The sequence below is a fragment of the Dermacentor albipictus genome, chromosome 1 (genome assembly GCF_038994185.2).
Source record: "Dermacentor albipictus isolate Rhodes 1998 colony chromosome 1, USDA_Dalb.pri_finalv2, whole genome shotgun sequence".
Taxonomy (NCBI): domain Eukaryota; kingdom Metazoa; phylum Arthropoda; class Arachnida; order Ixodida; family Ixodidae; genus Dermacentor; species Dermacentor albipictus.
The window spans coordinates 438,512,567-438,530,582 of record NC_091821.1 but is presented as its reverse complement, the minus strand read 5'-3'; the positions used below and the strand labels follow the sequence as shown (position 1 = coordinate 438,530,582).

At 45.4% G+C, this 18,016-nt stretch overlaps 1 long non-coding RNA gene across 1 annotated transcript; it reads right to left on the bottom strand.

The window, feature by feature from the left end:
* Positions 1-791: 791 nt before the first annotated feature.
* LOC135905151 (uncharacterized) lies at positions 792-5,606 on the bottom strand. Its single transcript, XR_010565336.1, has 3 exons — positions 5,485-5,606; positions 5,201-5,297; positions 792-1,112 (listed from the first exon to the last, which is right to left on the bottom strand). It is a non-coding gene; the product is annotated as an uncharacterized lncRNA (long non-coding RNA).
* Positions 5,607-18,016: the final 12,410 nt, after the last annotated feature.

The window sequence follows — 18,016 nt, the reverse complement described above, 5'->3', positions numbered from 1 at the left end:
ATGCTGCAAGGCCTTGAGGAACACCCTCATTTATCTAAGCCCTCATCATACTGTACGAAGCTTCGCATGATAAGTGTGGTATCCTGTGTTGGCTTCTGGTTTCGGTTTTGGGTCGTTTACGTCAGGGCGCCACTCAGCGCCAAACGCTGTAAGTTGCCTCCTGTTTCCCCTCACAGAAATAAAAGAGCAGTCTTTGTCTGGTCCCCGACTGAAGCAGTCCGGCTCTTTCTTGCGGCGCTGCGCGCCCCGGCCGTTTAGGCCTCATGCCGTAAATCCTCCGTCCGGCCGCCCCGTCGAAGCTACAACAAACTGGCGACGAGAATGGGATTAGAACACAGAGAGGAGTGGGGAACAAATTGTAGCACTCGTTCCCTCCCCCTCCCCTCCTTCCCCTGGTCTGTCTTCATTTTCACCTTTTCCATTTCAGCCAGGAAATGAGGCTAATGTGGAACAGGTGTATTTGGGAGAATGCTGGAGGAAGCCTCTTCCCAGCAGTAGCATGACAAGGCTGCCAGCAGTGCACAAAGAAATTACTCTGATTTTTTCAGAGCAGCAATATTCACTTTAACCACACAGCAATTACAAAAAATCATGGTAGAGGTGTCCACCGTTGCAGGTATCATGCTTTTTCGTTTTTTTAAGAACCACTGCTACTACTTATTGCAAGACACCCACTCAGAATTTTAGAAATGGACAGAAATGAACAAGCATATGGCAGGAAATGTTTGTCATAATTTTGTCTTTAGCATTTACAATTTTCGCAAATGGAAATAGAAGCTACAGTCAGCAAAGGCAATTGCAAAATAATTTATTACAAGGTATTCAAGGTGTTTCATCACTACTGTCAGTGATCACAAATGCTTTCTTCTTTAAACGTCTGCGAAACACCACATCATCATCAGAACTTAATTCGAAGGCATCCTCTTCATCCTCTGAAGACACAAAATGAACAGAAGTCTGGCTTGAATGAGCAGCTGAAGTTTGTTGCACCTTCAGGGGTGTCACATCCATTTCAGCATATTCCACAGACTTTGCAAGGGCCTTCTGGAAGGGACTTGGTGGCACCTTTTGGCATGATGATGGTGAAAATCGCTGTGGTGAGCCTGTCGAAGCTACAACAATAAGTGCAATGATTAACATCTGCTGGTTTTTCAGTGTTATTCCTGTCTAGTTTGCTGAAAGCTATGCCGAGTGTTTCAAATGCAAAAGACTGCTGCCGGACAAGAAGTGCATAAAACAAGGGTCGCTATAACCACATATGTCACACAAAATGAAAGAAGGGCACTGAGTGTACAGGCGGTTTACTTCATATCCAACAACTTGGTTCTCCCTCTGCAAGTGGGTCAACTCAACTTGCCCCAAAGACATGGCCTGTGACAAATATGTGCCAGATGCTGTGTCCCCTGCAAAGCTGAAGATGTGTACAAGATCCTGACACCCTGCAGCAGCTTCTACAATGGGCAAACAGGTCACTACAAAAACGACTGCCTTTACTAACATGCTAATAAGATGAAAAAAGGCAGAAATTTGGCTATTCATTGGCGCCAACTGCAGGTACAAGCTACTCTTCCACCAGGTGTGTGTTGTTCACAAGAACTGGAACGATACAAATGCAGATAAGAACAATGATGTTTGAAAGTAGTAGAGTTGCACTATATTCTGCACAAGCAGTGCTACCTGCACCGCTGGTACCTTATAGCCACAATTTATGGCTGCACCACCATGCAAAGGCACTATTCTTGAATTAACTTCTATTATATTTATGGGGGCCATATATTGCAAATGTCACATGTGTCATGCCACCAGCAGTGGGTAGCAATCTTTCAAGCTTGTGTGACAGAGGCAAAACAGCAAAATGCTACAGTCACACTCAAATGTAAAACAGCCTTGGACACAAAAAACCGAAATCATATTGTACAGAATGAAAGGGCAAGACTGCATTTAAGAACAGTCTATGGCACCACATAGTTGACATGGTGTAAAATATGTTGACATGACCTACCCATAAGGAAAAAGCAACAAACACAGAAAACACGCCATAAAATGCAATGTGCAGAGTCTGAAACCTAGAAAAAACAACCAGAAAAAGATTTCGCTAAGTCTTTCAACGATTAAAATTGTCAAACTGTCTTATCACTTCTTAATGAACCTGCACAGCTGAAAAGAAAGGGAGGAAAACCCAATAGCAGGGCTGCAGAAAATGTCACCAAATAAATATACTTTGCTTAACAACGATACCTGTGGTTTAGTTGTGGTCTGTGTATAAACTAATTGTGTATAAACTTTTATTGTTTAGAATGGCTTAGCAGATAGGGAAAAAATGACCATATGAGCCCCAGGTGTATGCATAGTCTACGCACGAAAAGCCACTGCTTTCTTACTTTTATTTTTTTTCTCTCTACTACTATTCATGAGTATTTAAGTGCCTTAACAGCACTGCTAACATCCTGCTGCAAAACACAAAATTGGGCAAGTTGTGGCATAAAGAAAATTGCAGTTACACTCATAATGTGAAACAATGATGCAGTAGCTGGTGAAATATGTGCAGGAAGCTTACTTCATGCAGTGTTTGTTGAAGTCAACACTTGCCAATGCAAGTCGGTAATCTCCTTAAAAACGTCAAATAAGTAAGAGTCGTATTTATTTGTGGGAGTTGTGCCTCCCAGTGTTGAAGTGGAAAGACTCGGCTTTTCTTCCTCCGCTTTCATATCTGGACTCGGCCACTGGTCTTCAGGTCTTCACCAAAACAACCCTTTAGCTTCTTACTGCTGAATCCGTTTTGGTTTTCTCAAATTTATACTTGGGCTACCCATTGCTAGGTCGCGCTTAATCTAAGAATGAATCAATGATATGAATCAATTCTCAAAGAGCATGTGCAGTACAGCCAAAAGCAGGGGCAAGAATCCGCATTGTGCTCCTGCATTGAAGGTGAATAACACGTACCATAATGGCGAATGTGCTTCAGTAAGCTTCCCTGCAATATGAATTTGTAATGTACAAATAATTGTCAATGAAGCTTACCACGAGCACAGATGCACTTGCACATTATGTCACAATTGAAAATAATGAGCACAGTGTAAACCTATGTGCCCTTTCCACTCTTAGTATGCTTTACTGCACGATGCTTATTTACACCCCTGTATGGCGGTGTAGCAAACTACAAAAGAAACGTTGCATAATTAGGCTTTTTACGATTATCTTTCTCGCAATACACTAATATTTCGCGGTGAAGCCTAAGCAATGTACTGCGGTGAAGCATACTAAAAGTGAAAAGGGGCCACTGTCACTGGACATAATAAGAGTTCTTTAATTACACACTCGCGCACCCGCTGCCTCTCAGGTCCCCTAAGTGGAGATACTCTGCTGGCTGATAGCGGCCCCCTCCCACTTTTAGTATGCTTCACCATGTAACTAAAGTGTACTGCGGTGAAGAAGCCGTAGATTTGTATTGAGTGAACAAACGAATGGTTTTTACAACAGTACAGAAATAAACGCGCTCGATGCATCAGTCTACCGGACGGAAGAGCGTCGCAACATACGGTAGCTGATTCAGACAGGCCGTGTAGCACACTTATCAGTCGTAAAGGGTATTATGGGTAATTCAAAATTTCAGACACATATATGTGTTGATCTTTACGTTCGCAATCCTTGCGTAATAAGACTCCCAGCACTTGCCCAATAGAAAGTAATTTACAACACACAAACGCAAAGGACACAGACATATGTCTCGTTTTCAATTCGGCCGTCATGCAAATGACATGCAGCGCGGGAAAACTTGAAGATGATGTGTGTTAGCGTCGTAAACTACATACTAGGCAAGGAGCTAGCACACCACAATCCCGCGACAGGTGCTAATGAGACCAAGGCGGGAGCACACGTCTGTAAACGCGCAAACGGAACCCCTAAGCCACTCTGCTCCTCCGCCACCCCCGCTGCACGGCTGCACCATTCGTTTCAAGGACAGCACACTAAACACGCATTCAGCGCTGAACAGTGGGCGGCCGACGCAGTTGCATTTACATGACTTGCGGCGAGCAGCACATTTCTCGATGTCCGTTAAGCAAAGTCGGACACGGCGACGCCACATCGCGGTTCGCAGAACTTCGCTGCTGAGGCGCTAGGCCACTTCGATATTTCAATTGTCATCACCACCGGGTTCTCAAGAAAGCACGGGTCATACTACGCAGATTCTGTACTGCCAGAACTCACCGAGGCCAAAGCCGCACTGCCGCACCGCCACTACTCACGGCTTTCCGCCAAGTAACACAGAACCTACAACCAACACACAAGCAACGCACGTGCAATCACATGAGCAACGTTGAACAACGCGCGGTCCAGAGAACGATCACGCCGAGGACGAACACGCCACGGCGTCGCTCGGCGCCAGCATCGCGCCTTCTCAAAAATCCCTAAACGATGCTCTCTCTAGGCACCTAGGATCAGGTCACGTGAGAAATTTTTGTACTGTACGACAAATAGACGCACGCCATTCCCATGCATACCGCAGCGCAGCAGCTCCAGATCTTCCAGAATGTAATGAGAAACTCAATGCTATGGGTAGCTTGTCCTCTTGAGTTAGTATATAGTAACTCTATGTCCACGATAAAGCATTCTACAATAATTACTGGGAGGAACTAAGGCGCTGCGATGGTTTAGCAGCTATGGGTTCCATAGAATTTCCTACAATAAACTGAGGGGAATTCAGGCGTGCCAATCGTTAAGCCACCATGTGAATCACGGGAAGTACATGGACTTGTCTGATCTTCGTGCTTGTGGATTCATACATTCTTCTGGATTTGTTTGTTATGCTTTGTGTGCCTTGACTGTCGTAAATTTCAGAGCAATCAAAACTATTCTAAGTGCAGAAGACGCTGCGAAGACGCACAATCGCTACTAACTGCAACGGTTCAGCTTGTCCAGCTGGCCAAATCGAAACGCGCCAAGCGTCTCAAGGCACTGGCTTGCCCGCGATAAATTCATAAGGGCGTTATGTGTCACTTGTCGATGCAGGCGTCTGTGGCGTAATGGGGTCAATATCGGGCGTCTGTGCTTAGAGGACCAGTGTTCGAATACTTCGATCGGACAATGTTAATAATGGTTGCTTTTAGTTGTTTATTATGCACAACACTGTAAAAAATGAGGAGTTTACGAAGCCGCTTGAAGCCAGAAGGACGAAGTTTAAGCAAATCCATATACTTACCGAAATCACAGGGCCAATTGTAGCCACTGTACCGTAATTGCCATACCGGCTCTACCACTCCAATTGCAGCTCCCGTAGACACTCGAGCCAGAGTTCCCTGTAATAATTGTTGTACAGGGTTACGCATACTTCGCTGCGCCTGTTCGAAAAAAGATTTTGCGCTCACCGCTGCCCTGTTCATGCCCAAATTTTACTGAGAGATCGCATTTTGAACTCTATGTCGTTTAGTGTAACAGCTGACGCTCTTAATTGCCTGGTTTTTAAGGAAGAAAGTGCAAATTTACCTTCGCCTATATGGGGATGCGAGCTGCTGCCGCGATGGCGCAAGTCATCGTTGTTGCGTTGCCACCTGCCGGCAGCTGCAGAAAGCAGCGTTTCAAGGAGGGCTGTCACGTGTTGCCCGCTCATGGGATATGTGCCAACATACACGAATATGTTGGCATATGTGTTTTGAGCCGTCATATTTAAAAACACATGTTTAGACGAAATGATAATGGTTGAACATTACAAGCTTTCAGCAACTTTTAGCACTTCTCACTGCTGCGTTTGTATTGTAATCAAGACTGACGACTTTCCGCGTCACGAGAGGTTATGAGAACGGCGGATTTTTTAAAAAAATTTATGAAAAGAAATATATGCAAGGCGTCGCCTTAATGTTTTCTCACGCGGTGGGAAGCAGCAGCGAAGTGAACGAGAGGTGGCAGCGCTGCAGCTTGCCTCGCGCAAGCGGGTACTTATGGCGCGCGCAACGCTATCGGTGATATTCGGACGCTTCTCAGCCAGCCGATGCGCAACGCGTACAAAATGGCGCTGATAGCGCCGTTTTGCTTTTGTAGCTTGACGCAATCTTTACGAAGTTAATGCACGCCAGCGTTCGCTTCTGCGCGCAATCTGATTTGATAACGTGCTTCCGCTATTGAATACGTGTCAAGATATTGGATATTAGAAACACATGCAGGCGCGTCTTGAGCTAACCGATAACTTCGGAACAGTGGTTAGACACTAAAAAAGTTCCCCTCACCCCCCCCCCCCCCCAAAAAAAAATAAAATAAACAGTATACAGTTGCTTTGAATATTAGTTGAAACTTAGTGCTCGTGGTAAAAAGGGCCCCAAGACTGCACAGCGGCGCCGATATACCAAAAAATAAAAAGCTAACACTTTCCAATTGCTGGTATTTAGGAAACCAGCATTTCGTGGTTCAATGTAGCCCTGTAGTCCAGGGGCTAGTTTCACCACGGGCACTATGTTGGAGCTCATATTTGATGTCAGCATTAATTGTCACAAAATCAAAGTATTTCTTTCTTTAGATCGTAACATTAGACGGCCAAAATATATGCAGCAAAACGCTCAGCTTACGAGTATTTCAGTACGTTTCGTTCTAACGTACATGTCCGCGCTGATCCATATGTTACAAAGTGCTGAAAATGTACCCAATGCTTTCCCCCAGGCAGCTGTTTTTATTCCTGATGATGCCAGGAAACCGATCATGATGCCACCAACGCTCAGAAATATAATCGAGAGCACGCACAATGCTCTCTCTCACTTTGTGTGATGTACCGTAGCGCTGAAGTGCTTCTTATATAATGTAGGAGAATCTGTTATAAAGGCAGAAGTGCACGGTTGGGCACATGCGCATAAGCTCAGGAAGTTGATTTGTGCCAAGAAAACCTGTCCAAGCTTTCGCACTTGCTTTATAAGAAGCCTATACAGCGCCATCAATAGTCCGGCTGCTTTTAACTGTACTAAACAAAACTTTTAAACCAATACAAGTATTGGTGACATTACTGTAATTCGAGTGTTCATATTGGTAACCTCTGGATGCGGAGTAAGATGACAAGTTGTGTGCGTAATTAACAAAGCTACGTTAATTACATTTTCAGTAATTGATCTTAGGTGGCTAAAGAAAATGAGCAGTTTGGAGCCCGTCCTCGAGCTATATTCAGCCGAGCGAAGAAATTTTGATTAAACATGCTTCTGTAAGAGCTATGCGAACAAAAATTTTCCAAGTAAACGCTCTTGGAAAGCGTAATTGATGCAGAAAAAGGATTTGTAAAGTCACAGAAAAAATAGCGCTTCAAGACGGGACCCGAAAGAGGAACCACACATACACTGTGCTAACAACTTGAAGCGCTGTTCTTTCTGTGATAATAACCAACTAGCCCGTCAGTCAATCCTTGTGTGTTTTCTGTAACGTCAACCTGACCGCACCTAGCCCTTTGTAATGCTGTCATCAATAGTATGGCCCCGTGAGCATATTCCTTGTGGCCAGTCCGCTTTCGATTTTTATTCACGCTGTTTTTTCGAAGGCAAGCAAAGTTTTAGCAGTGAACGTGGGCTGCCGAAAGCTTGCTTGGTCGCAGAAGCGATACAGGACGCAATGATGGCGCAGATTTAGCGCGTCGCTGGTATCAAGACAATGCGCTGCCGCCGAGTTAAGGAAGATAACGAACGTGAACAGCTTGGTAAATACAAAGCTATTCAGTTCCAAGCTGTTCACGGTTCACAACCGTGCCGATGGTGACGGGGCCATCATGACGAAATCTGGGGAGGCGGTATTAAGGCAATAAAAAAAGAATGCGGCAGAACACATCTCGCTATGACAGTCGACGGTAATGCGTTAGCATTTAATCAATTCAGAACTCTAACTCCAACAGCTCGCCCCATAGCGGCCGCGCCGAGAACCAGCCGATCTAGGTTCATTCGCAGGTTCCCACATTACAGCGTGCGGCGCAACGTTGCCTTGTAGGTCTCAAATCATCGTGATACCGCCGCGCACAAGCCTGACAAAAAAAAGCTATCTCGAAAGAATTTTGCTCTATACCATTATGGGCACGTCATCCTGGTGGTGGAAAGTCAGCAATTCATCATTTCACAGTTTCCGACAGGAGAGCGACATGGATAAGAATAAAATCCCGCATTCTTGAAAAAAGTGACTGACACTGACTGAGCGTGACTGAGCGTGAAAGAAGCCCTCGAATACACAAAGTGCCTCGAACGGTCAGTCGCGCGGCAATTTTGCGTGCATTTGCGGGCTTCTTTCACGCTCGGAAAAACGTTTTTATGTAGCACGTGTTGAGGAACAGAAAGCTGCGTTAAGAGGTTTTCATGTCGCTCCACAATTTTCTCATTGGCACTTTTTATCTAACTATAAGATTTTAGAAGTTGATAAATTAATTAAAACTAATTATCTAATTATGAAAACAAATAGTTTGAGTATCTCCAAGCGACGGCAAACAACATTACCTTTGTTTCGTCCACCTACACAGCACTTGCATATTTTTAAACTCTAGCTAAAGTTAGCTGGGACAGGTGCCATTGTGGGCTGCAACACGAGTCATTGTATGGAGCTGCCTGTGAAGGTCGAAAACGGTCAAGTGTCGTACCTGCAGCAGTGGAGCGACGTCGCGAACAAGTGCGTGCACCTTTCGGAGGCCCTCTAACCTCCAATGCGCTTCTCGTGTTCGTGGGCAAAAATTCAACCAATCACGTAGCGGGAGGCGCGCGCTACATACTCCGCTGCGTTCCTTGCAGCACCACCAGATGTCGCTCGCCTCCACGCATCCGCTGCTATGGCCGTGCGGGACTCCAACGCTATGCGTGGGAATGAAAAACAAAGAACCAGAAATCTTGCCTTCGCACGTAGAGTTCGCCGCAAATGTTTCTTGGTAAAGATTACGGTTGCATAAGCTGCAGTTGCCGGGAAGTGACAACTGCAGCATACGAAGCAGGGAGGGACCTAACTGCATTTTCATATGTAGAAGGATCAGCCTAGCATCTCATTTCATTTGGGTTCTGATAGTGTATGGAAAGGCCACGCATAATTAGGACTCCCGTAGAGCACCCTGTGCAAGATATGCGGCGACGGGAACAGCAACGTCAATATGCACAACTGCGTCGTGCTCAGGATCGGTAGAACGCAGCGGTTCCTGCCCAAAGCAAGCCACGCACAGTTATGATGCCTGAAGAGCAGCACGAATACTATGATCGACGACAGGAACAGCAACGTCCGCATCCACAACGGCGTCGTGCTCCGGCTCGGCACGACCCAATTCAAGGCTACGTCACATTGGTCTATCGGATCAGGCGACACCACAGCTTCGCTGCCCAACCTTTACAGCGTGGATTGGAGCCTATTTTTTAAACCTTCGGCTTGCTTGAGAGGTTCTTTGTCTTTAAACAGAACTTATGCGTTTCGATAGGCAGGCTGGGCCTTTGCAAGCACAGAGAAACAGGTTCCATGGTTTCCTCACTGAAACCTTTGACACCGATCGAAATAATATCATCGGTAACACCCTTTCGGCTTCGACGCAACAGTTCGATTCTATGCCACAAACGAGAAACTTGATCACAGCGCAAGCAATAGAGTCGTCGTAATCCTGGATGTCGTAGCCATTTTGTTTATTTATACAATGTTGCCAGAGCAAGTAACACATTCTGGAGTTGCCAATATTGACCGCAAGATTGAGCAGAGTCGCTGCCTCGCGGGCCCTGGCTGAACCATAGATCTCGGATGTCATGAGAGTGGATGACGCCGCAGGTCGCCTTCTCGGCACTGCGTGTTTACATGCGCATGTAAAGCGTGAATATCTTTAAAGGCCGCTTCTTCCATGGCTGTAGCACAGTCATAGAAGCTGGTCTGCATTTTTGGACAGTGCACAAAAGCATTTAGCGTTGCGCTGTCATCTTTGTACTGTATAAGATCAGTGAATGCCCAATCCTGAATGCCCATCACTGAATAGAAGAAAGCAGGCTAGTGCCGGATTCAATGAACGTCTCTGACGTGAATTTCGGTCACTGCATAGGTGCCACCGGCATGTGCTTCCCTTCAACCAACCTAGCTCATTTAAACTTGCATCACTGGGTATACGAAACTAGGTGTGTGCCAAGTTACAATGAACTTCCGTGACGAGAATTTGCGTCACTGGACACGGGCCACGAAGTATGTGGCCCTCTTCAATAAACCTTGTTAACTGCAACTTGGATCACTACGTGTGAGCCACACTTCAATGTAGTGAAATTGGAAGGAAATCAGTCAAGTAGTCGATTATACAAAAAAGAAAGGCGTTCATGCAACCTTGATAATTTCACCATTTCCTCTGCTCTCACTGGCACGCAAGATCATTGTTAGCCACATAGGCTGTCAGGATGGGGGGCTCAATCCCATCGCTCGTAACCTGTCGTCAAGATTAGAATCCGGCATGAATTCGAAGGTAGCTGGCCCATGCCGTCGTCCAACTTATCCACGCTGAGGACTTTGATGAAGGGAAGGACTGCTTCTCATCGAGAACAAGGAATAAGGGTTTATTCACAGTATTTACATGCAGTTCATCAGTCTAGCATGATTGCTTAAGAAAGTGTCAGTCTAACTCGACTGCTTGAGAGAGTGTCTCAGTCTAACATGACTGCTTAAGAAAGTCTATCGAGCATCCGCACAACAGCCGTTTATAAACACTCGGTCCTCCCCCGTTTCCAAGGTGGCGGAAACGTTCGTCCAGTCATCGTAAACACGCCGCCTCTCCGCGGGACGGTTTACACATACACGCAAACACAGGTGCACGGTCCGGAGCCGACGTCAGAGAGGCTTCGTAGAACTCGGAGCCGCCCCGCGCAGTGCGCCCGGGTAGCCTTTGTCTTGCGTCTTGGTCGGCGCGTGGGAAGGGGTGTCCGACGACGTTCCCGCGGCAACCCATTCATAGCAGATCAGGTCCGCGTTGGGGAGTTCGGTAACAATAGTTGTCCCGCCGAACTCATTCAGTCACAACGGGACGAGGCTAAAGCGTAACGCCAAGGAAAGTTGCCGCCACTGTCGAAACTGGCCGGCAAAACTTGCACTGCAGCTGGCCGTTCTTAGCAAGGCTGATCACTGTCGAAAAAAATAGACATCTTGTTGTTTTTTTTTGTAACTGGACCTCGAGAAGAGAATCTTGCAGGAAAATGTGGGACAGAGTAACGATAATTTTATAGCCAATAGTCTTTTTACGTCCCACGGACGCCGTAGTGGAGGTCTACGGGGAATTTTGCCCAACTGGGGATCTTTAACGTGCGCTATGATGCACACGGGCGTCTTCGCAGTTTGCCTCCATTCAAACTGCAATCTCCGGAGCCGGGGATTAGCCCGCAATTTCAAGCTGAGTATACTAGCGCCTTAGGTACTCAGCTACCCCGAAGGGTGACAGAGTAATGTTATACAGGTAACTGCTGGTTGGAAGTGTATGTTGCCCAGGTTGAAGAGTTAGTAGCTGAATAGCTGGGGGTTGTCACGAAAGCGACGGTTTGACATCATTAGGGCAACTCATGGACTTTCTCTACTTTCTCGTCAACATGTACTAATGGGTCGTCTACCGTCTGGTAGAGTAAGTGGCTGTTGTCATGACGAAAGCGCGTTCGTAGCCTATCGGCGGAACAATTTGTGTCCCAGGTATGTGGCATTGTATATGCGCCTCTCGTCAGCTGACCCATTTGACGCAAACGTGTTTTACTGAGTATGTTTCACTGATTATATGTAGATCTTTCATAAAGTCAATTTAATCTCGCTTAAATTTGAGTGCATTGCCGAAACTGGGTATGTGCCACAATTCAATGAACTTCTCTAATGTGAATCATCGTAACTGAAAAAGTTACTATTTTCATGTGCTTCTCTTCAACAAAACTGCCTCCGCCAAACTTTCATCACTGAATGGATGAAAGCTGACTAGTGTAAGATTCAGTGAACGTCTTTGATGTGAATTTCGGTCACTCCATAAGTGCCTCTAGCACCTATGCAGAGCGATGTGCGGTTGCACCCATCACTCGATAGAATCATATCAATTTTCTTATCACTTCATGTTTCGAGAACATTACAAAAAGCATTTTACCTAGCCTTTAGATAAATGAAGTGGTAGCAGCGAGGCGTGAATACCGTGCTTTAATGAATATTGTTAGGATGTGTTGATCACTCCGCAATCTCTGTGATACCATGAAACATGAACTGGGTGGTGCGAAGATCACTCAGCAGCAGAAAAAAAGTAAGTGCACACTCATATCATATGGCGTCACACACTTTATATTACGATACCTTAATTACGATAATTGCGATAACTGCGTCACTTTCGCTCAACGGTCATGCGACTAGAGTTCCTCTTTAATGTGTGGTTATGATGCCTCAACGGTGAACTAATTTTGCCTCATAACTAAATCGTGCGTTTTTGTGCTTTCATTCGCTGCTACAAAAGGAAAGCTAAAATAGGGTATTTTACGAAGATGATGTGTCGCAAGGCAGTCTTTAGATGGAAGACGTCATAACACTGAGTTGAAAGGCGGCTTTTATTACAGCTAAGCTGTATGCGGCTAGCGGGTTCTGTGTATTTTTTGTGTGCGTCAACAAAAACTACCATCATCCATGGCTCACACCCTCGTAAGGAATGAAAAAACGAGATGGCCCACAGCCCCGTAAGGCATAGCCTACAAGCACTCAGCAAAATGAAGCAAACAGTGCTTACATTCTTCCTAATCCCGCATACAACAAAGAGAACTACATGTCAAAAACTGTCATCATCAATAGTTAATACCCCTGGAAGCAATGACTCACACACTCGTAAGCAAGCAAAAAATGCAATGGCTCATAGTCCCGTAAGGTTCATGGCTACAAAATGCATGTACATTTGTCCTCTTGACACGCAAGAGCACAATGCCAGCGACTGTGGGGATGAATGTCTGTGACATACAAACGAAACACGGAATTAATTGTGACATACACTGTGTATATATCTACAAGCGCACGAGAAGTTCATGACTATATGCACTTTGCATGGATTATCCGTTATGACACTACCCCTGTTATCATCGTTAGAGACTTCAATGTGGACATTTCGAAAGCAGACAAGAAATGGTTCACTCAGTCTGTACTAGAAAAATTTGGTTTGAAGTGCCATATCAATCCAAGTCACTCAACTACTCAACAATGGTCGGGCATAGATATAACTTTGGCCAGGATTCTGTCCAAGATTTTAACAGAACCAATCAGTGTATATCGCAGTAATCACAATTAAAGCTATCATTACTGTCATTACCAACTGATGAAAATAAATACATTTACCTCTGTTATAACCCTGTGTGATGTGCTACATCTTCGCTGGTCATCCACCTTACGGAGTGGAATGGCTCCTCATTTTTTAATTTCCTTTCGCTCTTCGTTGTGGTTGTTGTTAGCTTGATGCTGAAATAAACTACCTAACGATTCTAGCTCCTCAAATAATTGCGACTTGGCCAACCGTGTATACAAGGTCGATAACAACTAATCTCGTCTGAAGCAACCTGATGATCCTGCTACCATACTGTCACTCCCACTTCGCACTGAATAAAGAAAGGAAAGAGAAAAGGAACTGTAGAGTGCTCATCAATTGGTGATGCAGACTGTGTGCATCAACTTGCTACTTTACCTTCGTTGTACAGGAATAAAGACTTGGAACTAGTGCAAGATTAGCAGAGAACGCGGTATTAGTAACTGGCGCAATAGTAGTAGGTGGAAAGCAAACGAAACATACACAAAAAGTTCCGATCGAAGAAGTGCCGAAACAGAGACTGCTGTGCGGCTGAGTGCTTGGAGTCCCCCGTTGAATGACAGTTTGAGCTTCTTTCAAGTAAATATAAACGTTCGTGTGCAGCTCGTCCAAAAATGTGGCATTTAGAGAGCAATATAAGATCCGATCACTGCAGCCAGCGCGTTTCACTAGAGACTTTTAAAGAGCGCCTGCTATTCCGGCAAACGGGGTGTGTGGGGGGGGGGGGGGGGAGGCAGATTGCCGGATGTGCGGGTGTGCGGGGGCGTAAGCGTGAGCGGCCGGAGTGGTGCAGCCATCTGGTGGCGTAGAGCTTAACCAGACAAACACAGAGCTAAAATTGCAGTAACCTACTGTATTCTGCTTCGCTGCAGGTGCAAATATTCGGCAACGGCGTAATTGTGAACAGCTAAGTGAACAGAAGTGAAAAGTGAACAGCAGCTAAGAAGAATATGGCTCCGTGTTTGTGTGTTTGAGCTCTGCACCGCCAGCTGGTGCCACCAACTTGGCCGCTCATGTTTACGCCCCCCCCCCCGCTCAACCGGCAGACCGCCCGCACTTGCCGGAATACCGGATGCACTAAAATTAGAGACTTTTAGCATGTCCGGTATGCCGGCAAGCGCGGGCGGTTTTCCGGTTTAGCGGGGCGTAAACGTGAGCGGCCAGATTGGTGGCGCAAAGCTCAACCACCAAAACACAAAGCTAATTACTATGTTCTACTTCGCTGCTAGTGTAAATTTTCGACAGTGGCGTGATCGTGTTCGCAGTTACGCCACTGCCAAAAATTTGCACCAGTAGCGAAGCAGGATATAATGGGTTACTGCAGTTTTAGCTCTGTGTTTGTCTGGTTGGACTCTACGCTACCAGGCGGCTGCACCGCTCTGGCCGCTCCCGTTTACGCCCCCGCAAATCCGGCAATCCGCCCAAACCGCTTCTGTTTACCGGAATAGCGGACAGGCTAAAAGTCTCTATTGTCTGTTACTAGAAAACCGGGAACGCGGTGACAGTGCTGCCATCTATAATTCGATCTCGCGGCAAACAGCGACACAACGTGTTACTACTGTTGAATTGAGTTATTCATGAGGTGTGTACTGCAGCGGCACTTGTCTTCCACGCTTCCCTAAGAACACTCGGTGTCATCTTGGGCCGCCGCCACGAACATGAAAAATGAAAATGGTACACAGAGCTCGCGTTCTAGTCAAACTTCGTTCATGCTCCTCGCTTTCTGCTGTCATGTCGCTTTATTAGGTTATCGTTCACTCCCATATTAAATATAACATTGTATCACGGGACAACACATATAGCAATCACATAATGTCATTACCAGCTATTCAAAATCGAACAATTCGTAAATAACATTTTTCTCACGTGACACTAGTGCTAACCAGTTCCTGTGAACGAATAACATTTTGAGCGTAACCGATCTTCTTAAATTATATAACCGTGTCATTTTCGCTTTCAGGGTCTTAAATGATAATGTTCCAGTATGAACTTTGTTTGACCTAACTTTCGGATGAACTACAGCAGGCAGTCCGTACATTTCTCCACCTTAACTTTGTGGAACACACTATTTCTTCCCCTAAGATTACAGAAAGCTCACAAATTTCAAACTGAATTAAAGCACTTCATATTAGCTACCCCTGATTAATTACTTAATTATCCGTGTCTTCATTATTATTTTTGCTGCTTTACTACTTTTGTGTTTCGTTTTCTGTTCATTAAAATTGTGCACTTGTAATTTTCTCATTTTTAATATTTTGTTCACAGCTACATGTTTATGTGCATAATTTGTATCATGCCATTTTAAAATATTCTATATTTCCATATACTGTGATTGCTGCTATGGTTAAATGCTGCTAGTCAACATGCACAGGAGGTCCCATTTTAGTTTCTAACTGCGGGACCTAATTATGTATATATATATATATTTTTGTAACTCATTACTGACATCAATCAATTGATTATGAATCTGAAACTTGCAAGTGGCCTCCGAGAGTCATTGCTCACCAGTGCGTGCGAATGCTGAGAAACGCACCATGTGGCAACCACGGGCTCCTGTCTGGCATTTCTTTCTGGACACTGCCGAGAAGTACACGCATAGCCTCCAAGACGAGAAGCATGGCGTGCCGTTGCTCGCGAATGCCGAGCATTGTTTCCTCGCTTGCCGCATACTCAATGGCACATACTTAATGACTCACGTTGGCGAGAGGTTCATTGAAGAGCAACACATACTCAGTGCACCCGCTAAAGTGTTGGCGTGAAAGGCATTCTTTAGAAAGCAGGACATACTCAGCGCACTTGTGGCACACCCTGCTAATGTGTCGAGTTGCTGTTCTTGAGGAACCTTTATGACTTGGTTTCGACTCCACTCATCGTCGGAGAAATTTAGGAGATGTTTATTTTTGTCACTTTAGAGCGGCACGTTTTGAGTGCCACTTAACCAAGTTGGCATCAAAGATGTTCATTGAAGAGGGGCACACACCTACTGGCATATATACCCAGTGACTGACCCAGACTGGCATCAAAGGGGTCCTTGAAGCACAGACGGTGTGGCACATACTGAGTGCTCCAAGTCGGCATCAGAGTTTCTTCAAACAGCGGTATCTTATAGCCCCGCATCTTACAGGACCCACGTTGGCGTGAAGACGGTTCACTGCAGGGTGGCACGTATGTAAACCTTGCCACGTACTCAGTGACCCAGGTTGATCCAATGATTGGTTTCGAACCCTGTTATGTCAGCACAGCGTCCCGAAGTGCTACCCATTCGACCATGAAGTACCCAGTGACCCAAGTAGGCAGGAAAACAGCTAGATACAGATAGATAGATACGTAGGCCCTGGAAAGTGCGAGAAGTACCCTAAGAATGCGAACGCATTAAAAGAAATGTGTCGTTCCAACACTCACTTGAATGCGAAATAATCTATGATTATCATCATCAATCACCACCTCAAAGTAAGACACACCCTTGAAAAAAACCTGGATCTAGATGATAACGAATAAAAGACAAGGATGTTAACCACATGTCATCTAACCACATGTCATCGGGTGGATGAAAAACCACAGCAGCAAAACGGGAACCTGGAGAGCAAGAGGCATTGTGGTGGTGAACACGACTTGTACAAGAATTTTTGGACAATATGGGCCTTCAACATGTGAGCCGATCGAGGACAATGTTTGGGCTGAAGCCACTTGGGCTCATTTTCTGTAAGCTCAAGGTTATATCTTGTGTGCAGCGCAGCAACAAAACGGAACCTGGAGAGTAACAGACATCCCTGTGGTGGCAAACAACAATTGTACAAGAATTTTGGGGCAACTGAGGACACTGTGTGTCCTTGGTATGCGAGATGATTGAGGACAATGCATGGACTTGAGATCACTTTCTGCGAGCTCATGGTCAGATTTTGTGCATCACGTTGGCGCCCACTATGACATCACAAATGTTGCATCGCTGAGTGAGCTTGCAATGGAAGCACATGTCCAGGGGCACAAAAAGCTTGCAGCCACAGAGGCAAAATGGCTGCTAGCCATTTGTGTCGTGTCTGGACGAATTGTAGACGAAAATCAAATGATGTTAAGCAGTGCTCTTGCCACAGTGCTCGATCGAAACCCACACATTACCAGTGACCTAGGTCACTGGTAATGTGTGGGTTTGAGTACAAGCAAAGGTGTGGGTTGAGTACAAGGTTTGTACAATGAGTACAAGCAGCTGCTTGTACAAATGGATGCTCATATGACATTTTTCATTGTCACGCACAGGGCTAGATATGTCAGTGTCATCAAGAAGCTGTACCAAAGTACCCTACAAACAGTGTTTATGTGTTTTTGCACATGCATGTACAGTCTTTGTGAAAAGTATAGAGCCTATGTTGCCTGTGACCAGGCAGTTCCTGAAGCTACAAACATTCCAAAGCCTGGGCAATAAAAGGAACCCTTGTACTCTCAAAAATCCACATTTTTGGTTTGTCAGGAGTGACATGGGAACTGCAGCACACAGCCGTACAATGTATGTGGTGAAGGCACAGAGTTTTTCATATTTGCCGCGCAATCGAGCTACAGGTGGCAGCACCGTTGCCGTGTTAGTGTGGATTAGAGATGTAAGTGGTTGAAAAAAACATTGAAAATTTCGGAAAAGAACAGGTTTCTTTTTTTTTTCTACCAGGATAAAATTGTATAAAAAGAAGAAACAAAGAGAGCTTCCCAGCAGAATTTTGTTGCGATGACCCTCCTTTCGACGTATCTAAATGTTTGGTCAAAACAAGGAGCTTGGGAGTAGGCAAA